At 43.7% G+C, this 22,411-nt stretch overlaps 1 protein-coding gene across 5 annotated transcripts in view; it reads right to left on the reverse strand.

Annotated features, from left to right (window-relative positions):
• CHST8 (carbohydrate sulfotransferase 8) overlaps positions 1–22,411 on the reverse strand; it is a 307,931-nt gene that overhangs the window by 173,476 nt on the left and 112,044 nt on the right. The window contains exon 1 of one of the 5 annotated variants that reach the window (XM_088135845.1): positions 14,760–15,133. The exons of the other annotated variants lie outside the window; for them this stretch is intronic. The gene's annotated coding sequence lies outside the window, so the exon portion shown is untranslated. Of the gene's footprint in view, positions 1–14,759; positions 15,134–22,411 lie in introns of those variants that run through there. 5 annotated transcript variants of the gene reach the window in all.

Genomic DNA, 22,411 nt, shown 5'->3' on the forward strand with positions numbered 1-22,411 from the left:
GCACTTGCAGGAAAAATGCTAGGAAGATATTTCCTTCCTTCCTTCCTTCCTTCCTTCCTTCCTTCCTTCCTTCCTTCCTTCCTTCCTTCCTTCCTTCCTCCCTCCCTCCCTCCCTCCCTCCCTCTTACCCACCCATCTCCCTCCCTCCCTTCCTTCCTTCCTCCCTCCCATCTCCTTCCTTCCTTCCTTCCTTCCTTCCTTCCTTCCTTCCTTCCTTCCTTCCTTCCTTCCTTCCTTCCTTCCTTCCTTCCTTCCTCCCTCCCTCCCATCTCCTTCCTTCCTTCCTTCCTTCCTTCCTTCCTTCCTTCCTTCCTTCCTTCCTTCCTTCCCTCCCACCTCCTTCCTTCCTTCCTCCCTCTTACCCACCCATCTCCTTCCTTCCTTCCTTCCTCCCTCCCATCTCCTTCCTTCCTTCCTTCCTTCCTTCCTTCCTTCCTTCCTTCCTTCCTTCCTTCCTTCCTTCCTTCCTAGCGCTTTTCTTGCAAGTGCAGGGTCTGCTTTTTTCCGGATCAGCCGAACATTGATCCATTGGTTGCGACAGGAATTGACCGACCAGCTTGTCATCTGAGCTTGACGTTGTGGGCTGAGAGAGGGTGACTGGCCCAAAGTCACTCAGCCAGCTTTCTTGCCAAGAACTTACAGTCTCCCAGTTTCTAGCCTGAAGCCTTAACCAAGGTCTAGCCAAGCAGAAAGAAAGGAGACGCTTCCAGCCTCTTCCCCCTCTGATTGTCATTTGCTGGAGTGAGCCTGGAAAGAGGATGCCACTGCCTTGTTCTTCCCCAGGCCCTGCCATCACATTGTCCTGTGAATAACCCCAGAATATGGAGTCGTGCAATGAAGCTTCACCATAGGAGATTCAGAACAAATTACAGACCTTGGCCTAGGGACGTGACCATGTCAAGCTGACCTCAGCAAAGCTCAGGAAGCTAAGCCAGGTTGAACTTGGCTACCTGGATGGGAGGCCACCAAGAAATCCTCGAGTGGTTTAGGCTAGTTTGGAAAGGCAAAAATTTATTCCTTGGAGAAGTCAATGGCAGATAATTTCTCTGCTGCTGCCAAGAACATGGTCACCAGCTGGCAGTCCCAATGGTCAGAAGCCACCCCTTCGCTGTAAGCGCCTCGTGAAGGTCCACAGTGCCACACCCTTCAACCCCTCTGGATACCCTCTTCACCATTCCCTCTTTTAGGCCAGGGGAACAAAGCCATGGGCCACATCATGAATTGGTCAGGGGCCAGAAGCGGTCTTGGAAATCAAGGCAATGCCACTAAGGCTTTGAGGCGTCTGCTTAATTTGTTAATTAGAGCAATTGGCCTGATCTTTTCTCCCTTTTTTTTAAATCTCAAACAGTGACTTCCAAGCAGTGGTATCTGTGGGGGGCGGAAGGGAGGGTGTTAAAGACAGTAAAGATGGTGGCCAGGACTGCATGTTGGAAGCCCCGCCCCTTTTTACACGTCTCACCCATGCAATGCAGGTAAAAAAGGGGGATGGCTTTGGGTGGTTGCAGCCTCCCCCCTCTTGCAGGAGTGATTCTCACCAGCCTTTATGACTGTGTCCTTCTGCAGAGCATAAGCACCCCCCAGCTTTCTGCTCTAAAGATGCTTCTGAGTGGCGTTTCCTCAATGGGGGAGGGGGTTGCTCCCTTACTCTCTCGCGGGTGCTCCTCTTTGGCCTCACTGGAGCTCAGAATGTCCTTTTACTTCCCTGTCAATTTGTCTCCCAACGGGGGCCGTGGAAATAAATGCCCTCATCCTGTAAAGTGGATTTTCCACAAGGGAAATAAATTTTCATGCTCGCTTTTTCCAAACGGGTGAGACTAACAGGAAGGTGCCTTAGGAGAAAGGGATGGACTTAATTCCCCAAGAAAGGGAGAGGCTGTCAACCGGCGGCAGAGAAAAGGATGCCTCTGAAGGCAGGAAACTGAGGCCAGGCCAAGGCCTGAGTGGCGGGGAACAGCTTCCCCAGCGGTGGCCTGGGCAGCCGCCCTGCCTTTTGCTGGGCCTTTCCAAATGGGCCATTCTATCACCATATACTTTGAAAACCGTACATTTATATTCTGCCTTTCATTCAGGAGCTCAAGGCAGGAGACACAGTGCTCCCTTTCTCTTGTTTTCCCTACAACAACCACCCTGCAAAGTAGGCTGGGCTGAGAGGGAAGGACTGGCCCAAAGTTCCCCAAAGAGCTGCTGCGGCTGAGAGGGGACTTGAACCTGGGTCTTCCTGCACCTAGTCCGGCACCTTCGGCACTCACCCACCCAAGGCTGGGCCTCTTCTGGCATAATTCCAGCCATTGCGATGGCGGCTGGACCCTAAAGGCCCCAGGGGGTGAATCCTTTTTGACGGGGCCTCAGGAATTTAACAGCCGAGATACAACTGAGCATGAAACAAAGAGGTCACCCCCAGAGGTGCGGGGGAGGGCAGCAACCAGCATGGAGAATTAGGCCAGCAACCTTCCAGGGATGCGGACGCTTGAAGCATTTTATCCCAGGCAGGAGAGAGATGGCTGCCAAGGAGGAGCACCGCAAGACTGACCGTAAGAAAAATATCACCAAGATTGTCTTGAGACAAGCGGAAAGGGTTGAGCTTGCATCAGGATGTCACACATTTCACCATTTTGCCATCGTCGCCACCTCTCCCCGTCGGTGCCTTGTTGAAGTGGTGATTTGCAACTTGGAACTCTGGTGTGGTCGGGACCGGGCTGGCAGCAGAAAGAAGCTGATGCCCTGGAGGGGACGTGGCAAGATTAAGACTGAGCAGGAGAGCAGCTCAGAAGGCATCCTTCTCAGTGGCAAGGGGGCATTTTGAACTGAGTAGGCAAAGAATTCTGAAATCACAGGGACGCTGCTGATTTCCGTGCAAGTACCAGAGGCAAATGCTGGCTGGTTGTCTCTATTCCTCCGGAGCCTTGAGACGTTCCTTTCCTTTCCTTTCCTTTCCTTTCCTTTCCTTTCCTTTCCTTTCCTTTCCTTTCCTTTCCTTTCCTTTCCTTTCCTTTCCTTTCCTTTTCAAGGTGGCCTCAGGGGGAGCTTCCAGTCAAGAGCCCTTGCAGAGATTTGATGGACAATATAAAATGAATTCTGTAGTGCAAGATTAAATTACAGCACATGCTCTTGGGTGGAATGTTAAACACAACAAATTAGAAAGGCAGGAAACTCACTAATAATTCTGAATGACACAAGATAGTATCTTGTCTGATATACTGTATATATAGAGACAGACAGACAGACAGACAGTCAGACAGATATATATATGTAACAGACAAAACAGTAGGTCAGGAGAAGAAAACAGGCTGAGACCAAGTTCTCAAGGGAAAGCAGAAAGGATTCAGCCATTGTCTTTAAACAAAAATAGGCAGTCATTAATACCATCTGTGACAACATGCATCACCATCACATTTCCAGCTAGGTAGAAAGAAGGCGCAGCGTTGGGTCCCTGGGGGAATGAGTCGTGTGGTTTGGGGGCACAGAAGGCCTCTTTTATTCACTTGGAAAGCAGCACATTTATTTCAAGTCCTGGCAGAAAGCAGGCTTGCTGCATTGCTTATTAATCAACAGAGCCAGTTCTGAAGATTGTGGACTGGTTGTTAGAGCTGCAAGTCATGAGTCAACATCTACTAACAGTAATAACGGCCTGGGCTGTCTTGTGCAGTGGCTAATGGGGCTGTCTTCCTTCTTAGGTATGGAGATGACATTTGACGGAGGAGTCAGGCTGGGATCATTACAGTAGGCTTGTTTTCCAAAGAGTTCAGCAACTTACATTCTCACCCTTGGCTGTACCAGCTGGAAATTGAGGGAAACAGAGTCCAGGAAATCTGGAGACATGAGACTGGGAAAAGCTTCTGCCCATGAATACCACAGCTCAAGAATGCTTCCCCCTCAACCCAGTTCCCAGCACTCCTGTGATGACACTGCCACTTGAGGTAGTAAACATGCTGTTAAAATAACAGGTTTAACAATGTTTTTTAAAACAAACAGAAAACCCCAACACAAACTCTAGGACTAAAGCAGGAAACATTTTGTGGTGTGGACCTACCCCTTCAGGTAGTTGCTTCACCTGCAGCCCCTGAACCCTAGCCTCAAAGAACAAGAGGCAGCTGGGTGTTCTCCAGATGTTTGAGATTATTATTTCCTGCAAGGATAGTCATAGTGAAGTTTAGATATCGTGGAGGGCACCATGTTGCTGACCCTTTGATTCCAAGTGGGTAACCAGGTTGGACCAACAGTGCTCAGTTTTCTGGGTGGGAATCCCAAGCAACTAAAGAGAAAAGGCCACAAAAAATTACATGAAACAGCACGACCTTCAAGACTTCAGTTGAGGTGGAGGTTGATGAACAAAGGATCCACGTAATAATTTCATAGGGACACCAAAGCAGAGAGAGCTAACAGGAGCATATGGACATGGCAGGGGGAAAGAGAAGGATGGTAAGTAAATGCAGGGCCCAAAAGGAGGCCAAAATAGGAACTGAATAAGGACTGCCACCTGGCCAGGACAATGGTAGAGGTTAATAATTTCCAAAGCAGAGGTCTCAATTTGAGTGGAACAGTTGAGAGAAGAAGCAAGAGATGGTAAGGGAGTTGATCTCAGGTTTCGATTCTCGTATTCTCATGGAGATGTGGAACTGGAGAGAAGGTGCAAAACCAGAGCTTTAAGAGTGTAAAGGAGATTGATCACTTGCATTCATTTGATCCCAGAACATTAAGAAGTCATCATTTGCCTCCAGGCTTCTGTTGTTTTCCCTTTTAATGTGTATTCTAATTATATTATCTTCACTGTTACAATTATATAGTACACTTAATTTAAGAATATTAAACATTACATGTTCACCATTACTACAGTATATCCAAAGAAGTGTATTGTGAAATAAGGCCAACCAAATATTTATTTTTGTGCCTCTTTGAGAGAATCCATTTCCCCATGATAAGCAATGGCCAGAATGTGGATCAGAACATATGGAATGATACATTCACAGAATCGGATGGAGCCCTTCACGCCACTGAATCAACTCCCTCCTCAGTGGCTGTTGGCTTCTAAGTCACAGTGAACCCACCACCTCCACGGTCTTTGCTTTTATTGTTACAGAAGTTTTTTCTTCCTAACATTTAATTGGAATCTACCTTCCTGTAACTCAAACCTGTTATTCTGTGTTTTATGCTGTAGAACAATGGACAACAGATTTTTACTTTCTTTGGTGTGACAGCCCTCCAAATATTTCATGCTTTATTCTTGAGACTCCTTCTGTCAAGGGAAAATATTTCTAATTCCTTCAAACTTTGTTCATAGGATTTAATTTCTAGTCCATGGAACAACTGGACATCCAGTTGGTGTGGTCAAAAAAGTCAAGACGGCGGCTATAATGGTGCTGCCAAATCAATGTTCTGCTTGTTTTTTATATATGATGCACATAAAAAAGTTGGAAGTTCAATTGCACCACCAGGACCACCATCTTGACTTTTTTGACCACATCCTGCAGACACCCCTGTCTTTGTTGCTCTTCTCTGTTCCAGTTTCTCTAAATGCTTCTTAAAGTGTGATGCCAGGAAGTGGATACAGTACTTGAGATGGGTTTGACAAATTCATAATAAAATGGAAGGATTAGTTCCCCTGCTTTAGAAATTATACTTCTGTTGCTAAAATTGCACCTGCCTTTTTTGCAGACAGGTCACGTATTCAATTTGTAGTCCACTATTATTCTAAAATCTTGTTCACAAGTATTATTATCAAACTAAGTACCTCCATCTTGTATCTGTCCTTTGGGTTTGTCAAGCCTTTGGCAACAAGATTCTTACAAAATCTTCTTTAATATGATTTACTGAAAGGGATTAGGTTACAGGAATCTTGACAACTGGGCACTTTCCTACAGTTTATTTCTAAATTTGCTAAGACAGGGACTTCTTAATTCTCCTGCTAATTTTTTTGATAACGGAGGAATGTACAGATGCTCTGAGTCAGTAATGTTTGGAAAACCATTATCCACTTTCTCACCCAGGATAAGAATTTTGTTTCCTCAGTTTGCATTTGCCTCTGGTAAATGTCACTGGTTATTTTCAGCTTACTTCTCCAGCCTTTCAAGATGCTTTTGAATTGTATCACTTTGTTCTAGGGTATTAACTACAGTAACTCACCCAATTTTGTATCATGGGCTAATCTGATAAGCATTTCCTCCACCTCTTCCTCCTTGTCATTAACAAAAATGTTGAAGACCCAGGACTGATCCTTGTGCCCCTCCACCATTGATACTTTTCTCCAATTTAATGCGGTAGCACTAAGGCGTACTTTTGGAGTACAATTTTCAAGCCAGTTATGTATCCACTTGTCATGTTCACACTTAACTACCTTGCTCTTCAGCATTTATCAACTAATGTATCAAATGTTTTGCTATCAAGAGAGAAATAGAGATAGAGATATTTCCAGCACTTCTTCAATCCCATCAAACGATGTGACAAATCTGAACTGGCAAATTTTGCTCTTGACAAAGCCATATAGACTTCTGGGGTAATCACTGCATTGTTTTCAGGATCAGTCCCTCTGCACTATAATCTTCCCAGGTATCAGACTAGTTGGCTTCTAGCTCCCCTTATCTTCCTTTTCATCCTTTCTGAAGATAGATCTTGGCCATCCTCTGGTCAGCTTGCATTTTCTCCAGAACTTCTCAATAGGTAATATCTGTATATAAGGATTTAGCCAGTCCAACTGTCCGCAAATTCCTTTAGCACTTTGGGATATAATTCATCTCGGCCTCTACATATAAATATATGTTTGACTATAAATAAATCTGCATATGCATATGCATATGCATATGCATATGCATATCTATCTATCTATCTACCTACCTACCTACCTACCTACCTACCTACCTAAATTAGTACTCCCTGATCATGCTTCTATCAATCTCAAGCTTCATAACTTTGTTTGACAACACACTGGAAAAGATGGAGTCAAAAGAGGAATTCTGTAGCCCTGCCTTTTCATTGTTTTGACACTGGGATTATGCCATCTTCAATAAGCAGAAACCCTTTTGATTTTTTTTTCCACCCTCAGCTCATTCTGCCTTTCTGATATCTTCTTTATAATTCTTAGTTCCCCTGTCTGGACTCTTCCTTGGTGATCTGACTCTCTTTCCATTTCCTGTATGGACTCCCCACCCCCACCTCCCTGATGTTTATTAAGATTTCTGTGTAGACACATGGGATTTTTCCATGGTCTTCTATTTTTTAAAATTACTTTTATTCTGTCATAGTAGTGCTGCTCCTAGTGCAAATTCAGAAATGCCAATTAAACAAGGAAGGATTCCTAATGAATTGGTTCAACATACATCAAGTTGAAATGGCAAAATCTGGGGAGAAATATGTACAGCTGGTTGAGTACTGATACAAAGAACTTCCTTAACCAAGTTGATTAAAGAAATTCTGGTTGCATCTGCAAAACACACTAAGCTTCATTAATCTGGGTTGGATCCTTTTATGGCTTAGGATGTTGTGTGAACCCAACCTGTTTTGTCAGCTTACAGTGCAATATATTGTACAAACCCAGAAGACAGGTTAATTCAGCATGTTGTGGGAACCCTTTCCGAGAATGTCAGAAGCCCACTTAGGTTGCTCTGAGCTAGTTGAATTCATTTCTTGGCTTGGCATAAACCAAGTTCTTACTGAGAATGGCTGTTGCCACCCCTACTTCTGACAGGCATTCATTAGAAGAATATAAAGGATGAGCTGCATCTTTCCCTTGAAGAGGCATGCTGAGAAGCAAGCCCTTTTTCCGGATGCTCACATGCTCAAGAGGCATGTTTTTGCGGGGGTTTCCTTCAGGGTTAATTGCTGCTGCCGACAAGGGGAGAAGGCAGGCTGTGGAACTTCAGAGCTGTCCTTCAGGTCCATCATTCATAACGTAAAGCACAAACTATTGTGTTATCTTTCTGTAGGCTTTCTGTGGGGCAGGAAGAAAATCAACAGAAGGAACAATATGGAAAGGTAGTGTAATGAAGGAGCAAGACACTTCTGTTGTCCATCCTGAGTGCCCTTGATGTGAGAATGCATTTTGTCAGTGCTCAGATAAAAAATTGGGAATAAACCAAGTCCTTGCTTGAGTGCCTTTTCTTCTCTCACTGTGACTCTTGAATGCAGCATAGGATTAGAAGAAGAAGCCAACTTGTTACAGCATTTTTACAGTTCTCATGCACAAGACCCTGTCTTTCCTTTGCAGATGCTTGTTTTCAGTGGCAACACAGACCTGTCTGGCACACACTCATCATTCCTTGAAAGCACAGAGGCTGCTGTGATGATGCCAGACAGAAACAGGGTCAAGCTTGGGTGCCCTTTACACAGAGTGGCCGATCAATGGGAACACTGCGTCTCTTTGAGAAGCAATGGATAAGCCATTTGACCTTTGCAAGTGCTGATCAAAAGAAGTTTGATTCCTATCTTCCAGGCCCTTTCCCCCCAACCTGTGCCTCCAGGTGCGTTGCTTGGGCTGCAATTCCAGCCTGAAGGATGCAGAGCTTTCTGTGGTGGCCAAAAGATGGAGGTCAGTGTCACCTACACTTCAATCTGCAGGATCTCATTGTTTTCCATGATCAGAAAATTGCAGCAGTGCTGTAGCTGCATAGTTGGGATAACTGGCAAACCCAGATCTGGGGTCTAAAAGATCCATGTTCCAGAACAATCTGTTCTGGTGCTTTCAACTGTCAGATGCTTTCTGCCCACTTGGGCACCCCCCCCCCCCCAATCCGGTGCTCCTTCCTAAGGGGAAAGCCCACCAACGGGTCCTGGATAAGGGAAGACATTTAAGGCTTATATTTTTTTGTTGAACTGTATAATGTTCTAGTCTTCTTGGGCTGATAAAGTCTCTTAGTTTCCCCCCCGACCCCTTCTGCTTCTTGTTCATTTTGATGAAGGAAAAATTGCTATTGAAATATCTTTCAAGGGAGAAGATCAGACCAATTTTATGATGGTCATAGACCATCATAAAAAAACTAAACATGCATGCAATATAATAGAGGTGTTGTATTATATCTTGTGAAACACACTTACTTGAATGTTAATTTGTCAGGCCCTAGTGTAATTTGCAAACAGTAGAACAAATTTTTGCCATAGTGAGATAGAACTGAGAGTAAGTGTTTTAAGTAAAGTAATTCTGTAAGCCTGGGATAATTTTTTATTAATCAGTATACAAAGCAAAGACAAGTGTCTGTATAAAGTTGACAGTACAGTAGAACATGAGTTGTTGAGAAGGAGAAGAGAATTTCACTGTGGTATTTTTGTACTTACTTACCTACAATGAGGCCAAGATATGCGTCTCTTCTACTACACAATCTCCTCTCCAGCAATGCCGAGTAATTTTTGGAGAGAAAGTCTCATGGGTGGAATATGGTCTGATGGATACTTCTTAAATTACACGTAGTCAGGGAGTATGTTGAGCGGCCTATCCCTCCTCTGACCATCTGCTTTCCAGACCTCTGGACTCTCCTCGGCCTCCCTTGCTTCCATTTGAAACCCAGGGAAACAAGGGGAGGGAACACTTTAAACTGGGGGCAGCTAAGGACTCTTCCTTCCTCTGGTTAGAGAATGGCTGGAAGAGGCCAGAAAAAGCAGATCTCTCTCTCCTTCCTTTCTCCCTGCCGGGTTGAAGCCACCAGTGGTGCTGAATCCGCCAGAATGCTTGAAGCAACAGAGAGGGTTCCCTTATCGTAAGTGTTAAACGCAGATCCATTTAACAGTACTGATGTCTTTAAAGGTACAATTAAGGGGGAAGACTCTAAATGGGTTGTGACCATTTTCTGAGGAACTGCCTGTTTCCATGTCATCCACCAGATTCTAGAGAAGCTATCTTGGTAAGTGGACTAGTGTCCAGGCATCTACTTAGTTTTGGGCAGATGCTACCAGGTGGAACCAAACCCCGCTGCAGAACGTTTATACTCTAAACTGGCATTCATTGAGATGTGATGTTAAATAAAATAGGTCCCAAACATAGCACAACCAAGCAAAATACTAAAATACCAAGCAGTTCATTGATTAGGGCTTTTGCCCCCTTGTTGGCACTTGAAAATCAGGATGTTTTAACTGATTCAGCAAGGAAATGTTTCAGCTTCACAATCAATGCACCATTTGGAGGGCAATTTGGTGCTTCAATTTCCTTAGTTGGACCTTTTCTTGGCCTGATAACAAACAGCACAGGAGTGGCCCTGGCTCTGGGCTGAGTCTGAGGCTCAGTACGCTGAAACACAGCAGGTGGCATCCACTTCCATTTTATTTTATTTTTTATAACCAATTCAAGCATCAATCTTTTGGATGCCTCCCAAGTCCTCTTGTCCCCCATCAGGTAGGATGGGTCACAGTAGGAACCCTGTCCTTCTCTTCTTCAAAGAAATAAGAAAATGGCAAAACAAGCTTCATGGCCATGGCCTTTGTAAATTATAGCATGGTTGTCCTAGCAACTTCAATATCCTATGGGAAGCCAAATAGCCCCTTCTGAATAATGCATGGATCCAGAGCCTCTTTGCTGCACCTCTGCACCCTAAGAATCGCGTAAGGATGACATCAGCAAGGTGACTCTGAATCTTATTTATTTTCTGTGAGGATATATGAGCAGTTTCATCCTGAAATTGAGATGCTCCCAGTTCAGAAAAGTTTCCTTCATTCAGGTCAACCCATTCAGGTGACTTTATACCAAGCTGGCATAGTCAATGGAAAAGCAATCAGAAGTGAAGCTCTACAGCTGGGCAGTGGGTAGGTGGGTGGGGGGTTGGATTTAGATGAAGAATCTAAGCAGGGAAGAGCAGGACATGGGATTCTTTGAGCTTAGAAAGCAGGGCCCAGTGAGGTGGTGGTCCTGGTGGCACTGAGAGAGACTCTGAATCAACTTTTCCTGACCCAGAAGTTTTTGGCCTGACACTGCATCCCAGCAGCACATCTAGAGTACATCAGCCTGGGGGAGCTGGTGTTACAAACTTGCAAGCTGGGCAGCATTTTGGAGAAGCCAGACACCGTTGCCGCAGGACTTTTAATGGGGCCAACACCTTCAGCCAGCATCTGGTTAAGCATTTGGACACAACTGACATGAACACAGCAATTTATTTTACTGACTTGGATTCAGGATTCACCATGCCCTATGAATCCAGCCAAAGTGAATCCCTTCTCTGTTTGCCAGCCCTTTTGTTCCTCACAAACAAGAGGAAAGTGTCACTGGGCATGGAGAAACCATCAGCCTGGTAGAAGCATGGAGAACTGAAACAATCAGAAGGATGGGCATCGGTGATACTTGACTTTGAATAGGGAGCAAAGAAGAATGGAATGGTGCTGTCTAAAAGGCTGCTTGGCTGGCACATATCCTGAATAGAATTGCTCCACTCTGTAAATGTTTGTGGCAGATCCTGCTGGTGCTCACACTAGTTTTCAAAGATTAAAAGCTGCCTCCCTCGCCTGTTGTCCTTCGGGTATGTTGGGACTATGTAACTTCCAAAATTGGCTGGAAACGCTGGAATTTTTTTATCCCAATATATCTGGAGGGCATCAAGTTGAGAAAAGCAGCTTGGTCTTACTGGTCATTTACAGGTTGGGTGATAATGAAATCAAATTGGCAGGTGCATCTAGGTGCATGCAACTCACATTGAAAAGGGGTGGGGCTTCAGCTGTCCATCATGCCTGCTGTCCATCAATTGCTGATCCCTCCCATTGATCCCTGTGGCCTTAAATGGATACTCTTTTTTGGTGATAAGTTTATGGAAGAGGAAAGGCTTGGGGTCAATGCATCAACCCTGCTGCCCTTCACAACTTCCCCAGCTGTGAGGGCAGGTGGACTGCTTAAGGCTCCACCCCAGGCCCCCTCTTTCTTGAGAATGAACCTGGCCTGCTCATGTGCCTTGACCACCCGGCTGTTACAGTATTTCCCACTCCCTGGCATTAAATTGAGTGGCGTCTCTGTTTGTTGTGAACTGATCTATTTTTAGATCCAAAAGCTTGGAGGCAGAGGAACCATGTACATCAGCCATTCAGGGGAAATGGAGAACAAGAGAGAATGCCAATGATACAGCCTAATTTCTCTGTTTATTTTGCTGTAATTTATACATCATGTTGTAGATGCAACATCCATCCAAATAACCAATCTCTTTGTTCGGGTGATTTGTATTTTCCAGCAAATCAAATGTTGAACAGCTCCATACAAAGATAATTCAGTTCTAATTTTGATCAAATTAGGCTGCTTTTAAAAATGTTTTATGGGAAAGCTCTTTTTCTCTCTCACTCTCTCTGCTAAGCCAATTGAGCAAATTACATAATTACTACATTTTGCTAAAAATATGGGTTTATACTAATTGTATTATAGATTCATTTCTTTGGAGCTTTGCCAGGTATGTATGAGATTATGACTCCCCCAGGAGATGAACCACTTGGCACTTGATTGCACGCGTAACAGCCAAACTCCAGAACTGCAGATGCATCAGAAATTTAAATATTTATTATTACTGTTATTTTCAAAACAAAAGCCATGTGTTATTTGTTCTTCAACTGGAAAAATTGGGAAGGGTGTCCTTTTTTTGACTGGAATACAAATATCCTTTCCATGGTACTCATTTTCCTTTAACCTTTTAATTGATTGATGAATTTTTATTTTATTTGACTTTTAATTACATTTCAATTATGAATTTGTATTTTTTTTTCTTGTATTTTCTTGCTCTTAGCTGTTTATAGCTCTCTTTATTGTAGAAAGGGGGATAAAAATAAATGCATGTGTGATGTGCATATACCAGGAGGTGTTGGTGTCACATGAGCAAATTAACAATTGTCTGAAGCCTCTAGTCAAGAGACCAGGGCTTCACGTCTCTCTCTCTCTCTCTCTCTGTGTGTGTGTGTGTGTGTGTGTGTGTGCTGCAGAAAATCATGAGAAAAATTAGGATTTGGACTGGTTGAGCCTTGCCAAACCATTAACTTCCAAATATGTTAGACTGCTACTATCATTCAGCTATGGAGGGGGGCAAACTGGAGTGGCTGAATTAGTTTACCCAAACTGTGAGAATTCACACATGCTTGTTAAGATGGGAAGGGAGGTTTTCCATTAGTGAATGAAAAGAGTCCCAAAGCTGGTCCTGGCAAAGGACTCAGCTGCTCCAGCCTTCTGTGCTCCAGAGCAGCTGGCCAATTTTGGGAAGCTCACAGCCATCAAGATCCCACAGCCACTGATGGTCCAAAGGTCTTCCATGCATTTGTCTGGTCCCACCTTGGTGGCAATCTGGCTGCAGTGAGTCCCACAGCTTAACACTGCACTGTGAGAAAAAGTCAGCTCTGAATCTCCTTACATTTCCTTTTAATGGGTGAGCCTTACTTTACACCATCCCTTTGACAACTGTGACCCTACAGCAGTGCAAGCATATCACAATTCACTGTGGAGAATTTCTCCTGAATTCTCAACTTCTTTGCACAAAATTCTGAAAGCAAATCCTCTTTCATCAAATTGAATAATAGGGAAAAACTTCAGGAAAAGGTATCTATACTGCACTAATCCAGATAAAAGCTCCAAACTAATAGTTCTGAGTTTGGCCAGTAGAACAGTTATTTTGGGGGATTCTACCTGAAAAGGACTCATGCATTCCATGAAGTAGAAAATTATGTTCAGACAGGCCACTCTCTGAAATAGATTCAGCCCAAATATATTTATTACAACATTAATTATTCTGTTATTCTGAAAATAAGCTTCTATAATCAAGGTTGTTCTATACTGTAGATGAAGATGCTATGTGCTGGTCTTGCCATGAATCTACTACAAAGAAATCAGAAGAAAAACAGAGGAGATGTAATGAGTGAACTGAGCTAGACACAGCCTGTAAAATTTTGAGTATCCTAAACAAACGTAACTTTCCAACAGTCACATTGGCACAATAAAATATTCGCAAATATTCTCTCTCAGGCTATAAATTAGGCCTCACATTTCTGCGGAGAGAGGCTTTGCAAAACAAGTGTCAAGGTGGGGGAAGAAGGTAAACCATGGCTTCCTAAAAATGATCACTGATAAGCCCTTCCATTTAGTGGTTTCCTAAAATGCAGAGAATAAAATGGATAGATAGAAACAAAACTTGAAATCTAATCTTTTGCATGGCTAGATCATTTGACATATTTAGATTTTCTGTAACAGTAAACCACATATTTTCACAACTATAGAGTATACATTTTAACTATGGAGATGTATCATGGAAAAATCATTTTCCTCTCATTTTTAATTCCATTTTTAGTAGTACATGTTCTTTTATTTTACTTTCATTTTAATTATTTTCATTCTTCTTTTTCAGTGGATGTATAATTAATGGAGGCTCATTTGAATAGCTCACATTTGTTTTTCAGATGGATGCACAGCCGTACTTTTAATCTCTTGGTAATTAATTTACAAAAGAGAAGTATAGTTAATTCTTCTTGTTTAATGCATTTAGCATTTATTTCCCTCTTGTATTTATATCCATCATCATTTGGATTGTGCTCTTCATCCAGAAAGGTGCTGAGAGAGGCTAACAGGTCACTAAGAGTCCAGGGTTTCCTTCAGGTGAAGCCCATGTTGGGGGAGTCTCAACCTCAGCATGGCCTGCCCCACAGAACACTCAGACCCAAACCAAACTGCACGGCATGAGCCAGACTACTGGACTGCAAACCAGGTTTTGTGGCTCAGCATTAGGTGTGTAAGGACAATTATACTTTATTCAGTAAATCATGAACAAGCGAACTGTGACTCAGTGTGTGATCATATAATGTTGTGAATAAATTTGGAAAAAGTTCCAAGAACTTACCACAGGGTGTCTTCAGGGTGTGGCCACAATGATGTGATCAAAGCAGTGTCTGTTTTTTTATGGGCTGCCATCTTGACTTTTTTGACCATGTTCTGCAGACAGATTTGACTTACTCACAACATTACCTGAGACATGGTTCTAATCACACACTAAGTTTCCAAACCCAGCTCAGAAAAGTTTGACCATCACTTATTTCCACTATCCCAATGGATAGTTGCTCAGAATAACTAATTTTTTGTGTAGGATAATAGTGTTGGGATTTGGGGTTAACAGCTTGACATGGGTGTCTGCAAAAGGGGGGCATGGGGTGTGAGGCTGTCAAAGGACAAGACACGTGTGACAACACCATCACACAATATATACTTGCACCAGACCTCAAAAGATATAATGACTGCATTTGTGTGTAAATGTCACCACTCACGTCATCATTTTGGCATCACCATGGTTTGTTGTGGATAATACTGCAACTTGGATATAGAAGAATAAAAATATAGCAGTAGTTCTGAATAGTGAGAGATACACAAAATATCAACCATGCCTCATCTTTCATCCCTCTGGGGTTAATTAGGTGCCACTGTGTTGGGTTTGATTCTCAGCGGCTATATGGACACCGGTTATCCATCTTGACCTGATTTTGGTAGGAATTCATAGCTTTTCCAAAGCCATTCCAGTAAGCTCTGTGCTCTTTGTCTTCTCCATAGCTTTCCTTTCCTTCTAATTGTATTCATTCTGCAAAGGATAGTTGTTTTTTCTTAATCCATCACCTGCTCACATCACATGCTGAAAGAACATGAGTTTCTAATTGCCAATCATCACATCAAGAGAGCAGCCTTTATGCTGTCCAGTTTTTGCCATCTATGGTACCCTTAGGAACAGTCTCTAGGCTAAATGTTTATCTTCTTTCATTCACTCTTTCCCATTTCACAGGCATACGTGGCCACTGTGATTTTCAAAGAATTGAGTGTATGAATCCTTCTAGCATGTGGAAATGAAACGTATAGGTTAGATTAGCATCTCCTTGTCATGGAAATGGGTGGAAATGCCAAATCAGCTTACGTTCATACATTATGTGTTAGTGTCAAACATTGGCTGTGATCTAAGATGAGGTCATATATCTTTGGTTATCTCAGTTGTTAAGCTACTAGCTAGCTGTAGACTCTCAGAATCAAAGGCTTGAAATATTGTTATGGGGATAACAAGAACAGAATTCTGCAACAAGGGTAACTTCTATGCTAAGGACACATGCTGTTTGCATACCTGCACATACCCACTATCAAAAATGGTCTGATGGGAATTTTGATATCAGAACGGTAGTATCACGTGAAATGTAATAAGATCTAAGAAATTGTTAATGACCACTATATATTTCAGGAGATTGTTACCTGAAGTATATGGAGGGTTGAAGGACACTGATCCGCAAACTGTAAATACAGAATGATCTCATAAAGAAATTTTCAGGGTTTAACATGGGAGGGACTAAGAAGGAATGTAATCGCAGAACATAGACTGATATAGCGATGAAAGAAAATGTTTGGATTCTTCCAACCAGTGAGACTCAATGTTGTAAAGTGCTTAGATCCCTTTGGATAATTTCTGAGCACAGCAACTCCATGTTCACTATTTAAGGGGAAGGGGAAGTGCTATAAAAGATTAGAGAAACCAGAATAAACTTTCAGCCACTTTGCAACTCAGGACAAAATAAAGAAGAGAGAGGTTATGGTGTAATTTTCAAAATAAAGAAAATCTAAATAGTTGTAGCATTTTGGGGGGTAATAGGAATAATACTATCTAAAAGAAAATGGATGTTTTCTGTTACAGGATTGTGAACAAAGAGGAATATAAGCTTACAGTTGTTCATTTTATACTTCTCATAATGCTTGTACCTAAACATGTACATAAGTAGGATTATTTGTTTATAGGTTACACAACACCTTTGGGAAGTAGCTATTTTGTAGAGAGAGAAAGATTTTTTAGTTTTCTGACAACACAAGCTAAGGTACCTTACTGCAGATCAGAGAGATTTCTTATTTGTGTCATCAAGTTTTGTACTTCAGATATTGATATTGTGGAATTGTTTGATTCTCATGTAAGCTGTTACACACTTATAAATTCATCTGGATCCAAAATTCTTGCTTTCTATTGCATTCTTCTAGTCTTTTGAATCCTAGGCAGTTTTGTTGATGAGGCAATCAACTTGCTTAGCCTTCATAGAGCAGTAACAATTTCTATACCAACTGATGTCAGATTCAGCCTAGGAGGCACACACTGCAGCGCAGGGCCATTGGTCAGTTTCACCGAGCCTCTAGTCAGTTTCAGCAACCCTAACCCTAACCCTGACCCTAACCCTAACTCGCAGCAGGAGCCAATTAGAAGCGGCAAACTGGAGCGCAGCCAGCTCCCCAGGCGCCCGGGCAACTCCAGCTCACCACACACCAGGAGCGCAGCAATCCAGAGGCAACCGGCGGCCAATTCAAACCCAGATTAAAACAGCCACTCCAACTCACCATGAGAAAGGCTCAAGGAATGCGAGGGCAAGACAGACAAAGGAGGAAGATTATAACACCGCAGAAACCAGCTGCATCTGTCATCAAGGCGAGGGGAAGGAAGATCACAATGGACAGAGGGGCAGCCCAGGGCGAGGGCAAGGGCCGGAACCGGGGGGCACTGCAGGTCAAGGCGGGAACCCTATAAAACTGCTGTAAGAAACCGCGCCAAGCCAATCCTGGCTTTGTCTGTAACCGCTGCGCATTACGCCTGAGTCAACTAGCCTTCGCCCGAGCCTGCGACTCGCGAGGTTTCTGTCCAGCGCCGAATGCGGCGAACCTCACAACTGAAACAAGATGCTACATTTTGTTTGTGTTCTTCCATGTATCCTGTCTCATGGAGTGTCTGCAGTGTTAGAGGGAAGGGGGCAATAATTTGCAAAATCTCTCCTAGAACAGAGCAGGGAGCAGATTCTCTTGAAATTCTCCACAGAATGTGTGGCAGAGAGAGACAGGATGGAGAATTTCCCTGCATTTTTCCAATGGCAGGAGAAATTCTCCCAACATTTCTCAAGGCCAGAGATCTCAAGGCCAGAGATTTCTCAAGGCCAGAGATTCTCAAGGATTCAGAGATGCTGACAGAAGCTCTGTGACTTTTTGGAAGGCCATGGGGGAAGGGGCCTACTGGATCCCAGGGGGAAGGGTGCTCCACCCAGGAGAATTTCACCTTTTGGAGAAAGGTCATAGGCAAGCTTTCTTTCACTTTCACTTCAACAATCGTTTCTGCAAAGTACCCCTTTAAAGCCACACCCACCCACCCTTTTCTAAGCAATGGAGGGGAACAGCCAACTCAGTTGATTTGTTAAAATGGATTCCCAGGGCTCTGCAGCCCACATCTGGCTAAGGGAAACACCAGATGCAGTGCTTCTCATTGTGCAGGGGCCCTAGGGAGAGGCATGTTGTGTCACCCTCTCCTCAGCACAACACACCTCCCTGGAGAGAACTGTAGGGCACCCTCCTTTCTCAGCCCTATTGCCTTTCATCCAAATGGAGACCAAAAGCAGAACTTTTCTGTCCAGCAGGGTTTCAATTTCATTTGAACACCTGAAAGCAGGTCCACTGCAGCCCTGTTGCTCTCTTTGCTGTCCCTTGGGGGAAAACCCCAAATCTGAACAATTTGAGAAGTATTTTTTTTTACTTTTTAACCCTTGATTTGATAATGCTTTCCAAATATTTTTGGATCGCTTCTGCACCACATTACATTTTCTGCAACTTGTTTTAAGTTGCTAGAGAAAACTGCCTCCTATCTGTTAATTTTATATCTGCCATTTAAAGAAAAAAAGAATGAATGAGCCTTGCTAGTTTTCAGAGTAAGGGGATCAAGCCTGAACGTTCTCATGCAAAAAGAACAAAAGCCCTGATCAAGTTAGAAGAGAGGGTGAGGCTCCAGAAGGATCCATCCAAGCAGAATCCTCTCCATGGAGAGAACCAGGCATGTCATAAGGCAGGAAGAAGGAAAGGGAGGGGGAGGAGGAAACTAATTAGGGTGATGGAGATCAGATCTGATCTGTTTCAAATCATTGAATCCGTTTGGATGTCAATTCAATTTGATGATTCAAACTGATTCAGAAAATTGTGCCAGATTTAATTCAATCTTCCAAATCAGTTTGAAAAAGGTATGCAATTCAGTCCAACAATTCAATCATGTGGAATCTCAGAACTGAATATTTGCACACCCTTAAGAAGAAAATCGTTAGTTGTTCGGCATAGCTCCAGCAATGGCTTTGCATTTCAGTGTGCTGAGACCACTGTGGCTTTATAGACCAACCAGAGTTGTAGAGCTGTAGAAGAAATGAGTGTCTTTGATTACATTCAGGAATTTCAAAGGCTCTGTGTTGATGCTAAAAATATGCAGCCGCCCAAACAGGAGAAGAGACCTTCTTAGTTCTCTGCAAATGCTTACCTTCCCCTTTCTTTTTTTTCCCTTTTTTTTTGCTGGGGAGGGGGGGAAGAAAGATAAGTCTGTGGCTTACAGTGGTGTTATCCTGAGGAAAGCCAGATGCAAGTCTCTCCTTTACCAGATGGGGTTCTCAGCCATTGCTCCATCAATATAAGCAGGAATATTATTTATTTTAATTGTATAAAATATTGGGTTTTAGAAAATATTTCATCATTCTGGACCAGGACAACTTGAAGGGGGGGAACACATCAGAAGCAACACAAGCAGAGAAAAAGTATAAAAATCAGTCCTGCAGCAGAAACATCCTGTCCCCCCCCCCAAAAAAAAGAGGAATGATTTCAGACCTGCTTTCCAGAAGACCCTGAATAATCAATGGCTCACTGGAGTGATGTAGATACTGAAAATGTTCGAAAAGGCTTCCAGCTCCCCTTCCTCTCTGGAGAGAGACCTGAGGCCATGCACATAGGACTATCAGGCCTGGGAGATTTCATTTATGGATGTGTGAGCAATCTTGGGGGGGGGGGCAGTTAATATTTTTAGAAGCGATGTTTATAGCAGGCATGGTGATGGTGCCAAGCAAGTGGGGATGTATCACCCAAGTGGTTAGGGCTGTGATTTTTAATTTGGGCCAGGCTGTGAGAGCTGGGATAGAGGGAAGGACGTTCATTTATTTTGTTAAGTGTATAACCCATTGTTCTTCTGGCAACTAAGGAGGAAACCAGCATCCCCTCCACATTTTCTGCATGCAACTTTATTTGATGAATTAAGCTGAGCATCAACAATCAGCTCAAAGTTACTCAAAGAGCTTTCATCCCTGAGTGGAAACTCTGAGTCTGAATCTGATACCTTAACCACCACACTACCTTGACTCTCTTAAAGGAGGCAATGCCTAGACCTAGCTACTACTAGCTTCTATTTGAAGACCCCCAGTGAAGAGGACACAGCCTATTCCACTGTTGTCTGCTCTTTCCTTGTAATATCTTACCTGGATCAATTCCCCTAGTTTTAACCCACTGGTTTGGTCCTGCCCTCCAGGGCACTGACCCTTTTACAATGGGAGCCCTCCAGTGACTACTTCAGCTCCAAGGAGTGCTGGGCAAATAAATTCTTCTGGATTTTTTTCTAGCACTTCCATTCAATTTTATAAAAGAGACTTTGCTTTTTCAGTTCCTTTCACAGAAGAATTCTCTGGTACAGGGGGTGGTATTTCTGCACTTCTTCAGCAACAAGGTAGCCAAGGGGCATGTGTGAAGGCCCTGCCTTCCATTGTATCATCCTCTTTCCAGAGATCTGCAGCCTCCTTGGCTTCCCAAACTTCCTCTGAACCCCAAGGGAAGATCTCAGGACAGAGCTCCTCCCTGGTCTTCTAGAGAGGACCACACAAGGTCATTGGTAGCTCCAAAGACTAGAAATAAGGAAGAGCACCTCTCATAATGAAGCTCAAGCTCAGATACTTTGGTCACCTAATGCGAAGAGAGGACTCTTTGGAAAAGACCCTGATGCTGGGAAAGATGGAAGGCAAAAGGAGAAGAGGATAGCAGAGGATGAGATGGTTAGATAGCATCACTGAAGCAATGAGCATGAAACTGAGCAAACTGAGGGAGGCAGTGAAGGACAGGAAGGCCTGGCGCAATATGGTTCATGGGGTCATGAAGAGTCGGACACGACTTAACGACTGAACAACAACAACAACCTCTCTGCCAGTCTGCCTGGGACTCCCCAGCCAGGCTGCTGTGAGATCAAAGGCTCTTTCCTCGTCTTGGGGCGAGAGCAAAAGGTAGCTATTGGCAGGACTTTTCAGGCACATTCTGGCCCAATTCTGCTCCTGGCTGCAAAAGCAGATTTGCAAGTGCCCTTTGCTGCCTCCAAATATGCAGCGCTCCTGCTTCATATGCAAGTGCCAGAAAGATGTGACTCAACAATACCCCAAAACTCCTGCTCCCTGCTGTAAAGAGTAACCAGGAGCCACAGGGAAAAATCTTGAGGAGAGTCATACAAAAAATATACCCACTTCCTCCACTGTATGAGAGTAGCCTTTTAGCCTTCAGCTAAAGGGAAGTGAATAATTTAAAGATAAATATCATCTATGCAATGCAACAGGTAGAGGTTCATAATTCTTTGTTTATGGCTTGGTGACAAATAAAACTCACCCTCCCATTTTGCTTTTCTCTACTGAAAAAAAGAAATGAAAAGGAAAAGAAAAAAGAAAAAGAGCCAGATTCTTTTTTCCCTCCCACAAAGAGCTATCTCTGCAATAACATGGATCAACTTTTCTGCAATATTGACAACAACATGAAGCCCTCCCCTTGGGAGAAAAATGGTGAAGCTTTGCCAGGTTTCACTTCTGCTCTTAATCTGGGGGATGCAAATCAAGCAAAAAGTCAGGGGATGTGCAGAGAGAGGCTCACTAGACTCTTTCTCAGCCCAAAGGCTGCTGCTTCATGGAAAAGTGCGCAAAGTCAAAGTGCAAAGCCAGTCACATGTTCTGGGTGCACACAGCATGCCAGGAGTGTCTGCAAGGAAGAGGTAAAAGAAGTCAAGATAGCAGCCACAACAGGGTGGTTAGAGCCTCACCCTTTGGTTATGCTCAGACTAATACACCTATCATGGCTTCACCCAAGATGCTAAGATGCTGAATTTCCACAACATGTTGAACCACAAAGTCCCCAACCCCTATGTTGCCCTAGTCTCATGTATTGGGTGTGTGCCACCTGCAACTGGGGACAGCGTCACACCAGGTTGGATTATGGCATGTTTCAAATTTATTCTCTATGCCTTTCCATTTGGGGATAATATCACATCTGGAGTGGCGTCACCAGTCTCTGAGTAATGGACTTTTGGCTGGATGAAAATAGCTCTTAGATCACACCAAGGACCCATTCTGGTTATGCAGAAACAAGTGAGTTTTCTTTTCCTAGTTTCCTTTTCAAGTGCACCCACACTGCATCTGACCTTCCCCCTTTCGTCAGGTGAACAGCAGTTTAGCAGTGCTGCAGGCAATCTGCTCCCCATCTCTAACACAGGGCTGGGCCAGAAACGGCATGGACTGGGGAGGGGCAGGGGGCGGGGAGAGCCACAATGGGCAGAGAGGTGATGCGAAGGGGGAACCTGTCGGGCACGTTAAAGAGGGAGGGCTTGCTGAGTCCTTCTGCTGGATTTTGGGAGGAGCCCCCCCCTCCATTTTTTAAAAACTAAAACTACTTTAGGGC

The sequence above is a fragment of the Python bivittatus genome, unplaced genomic scaffold (genome assembly GCF_059951505.1).
Source record: "Python bivittatus isolate LINGU-HERP-01145 unplaced genomic scaffold, Pbiv_v1 ctg000190_np1212, whole genome shotgun sequence".
In the NCBI taxonomy this organism is placed as follows: domain Eukaryota; kingdom Metazoa; phylum Chordata; class Lepidosauria; order Squamata; family Pythonidae; genus Python; species Python bivittatus.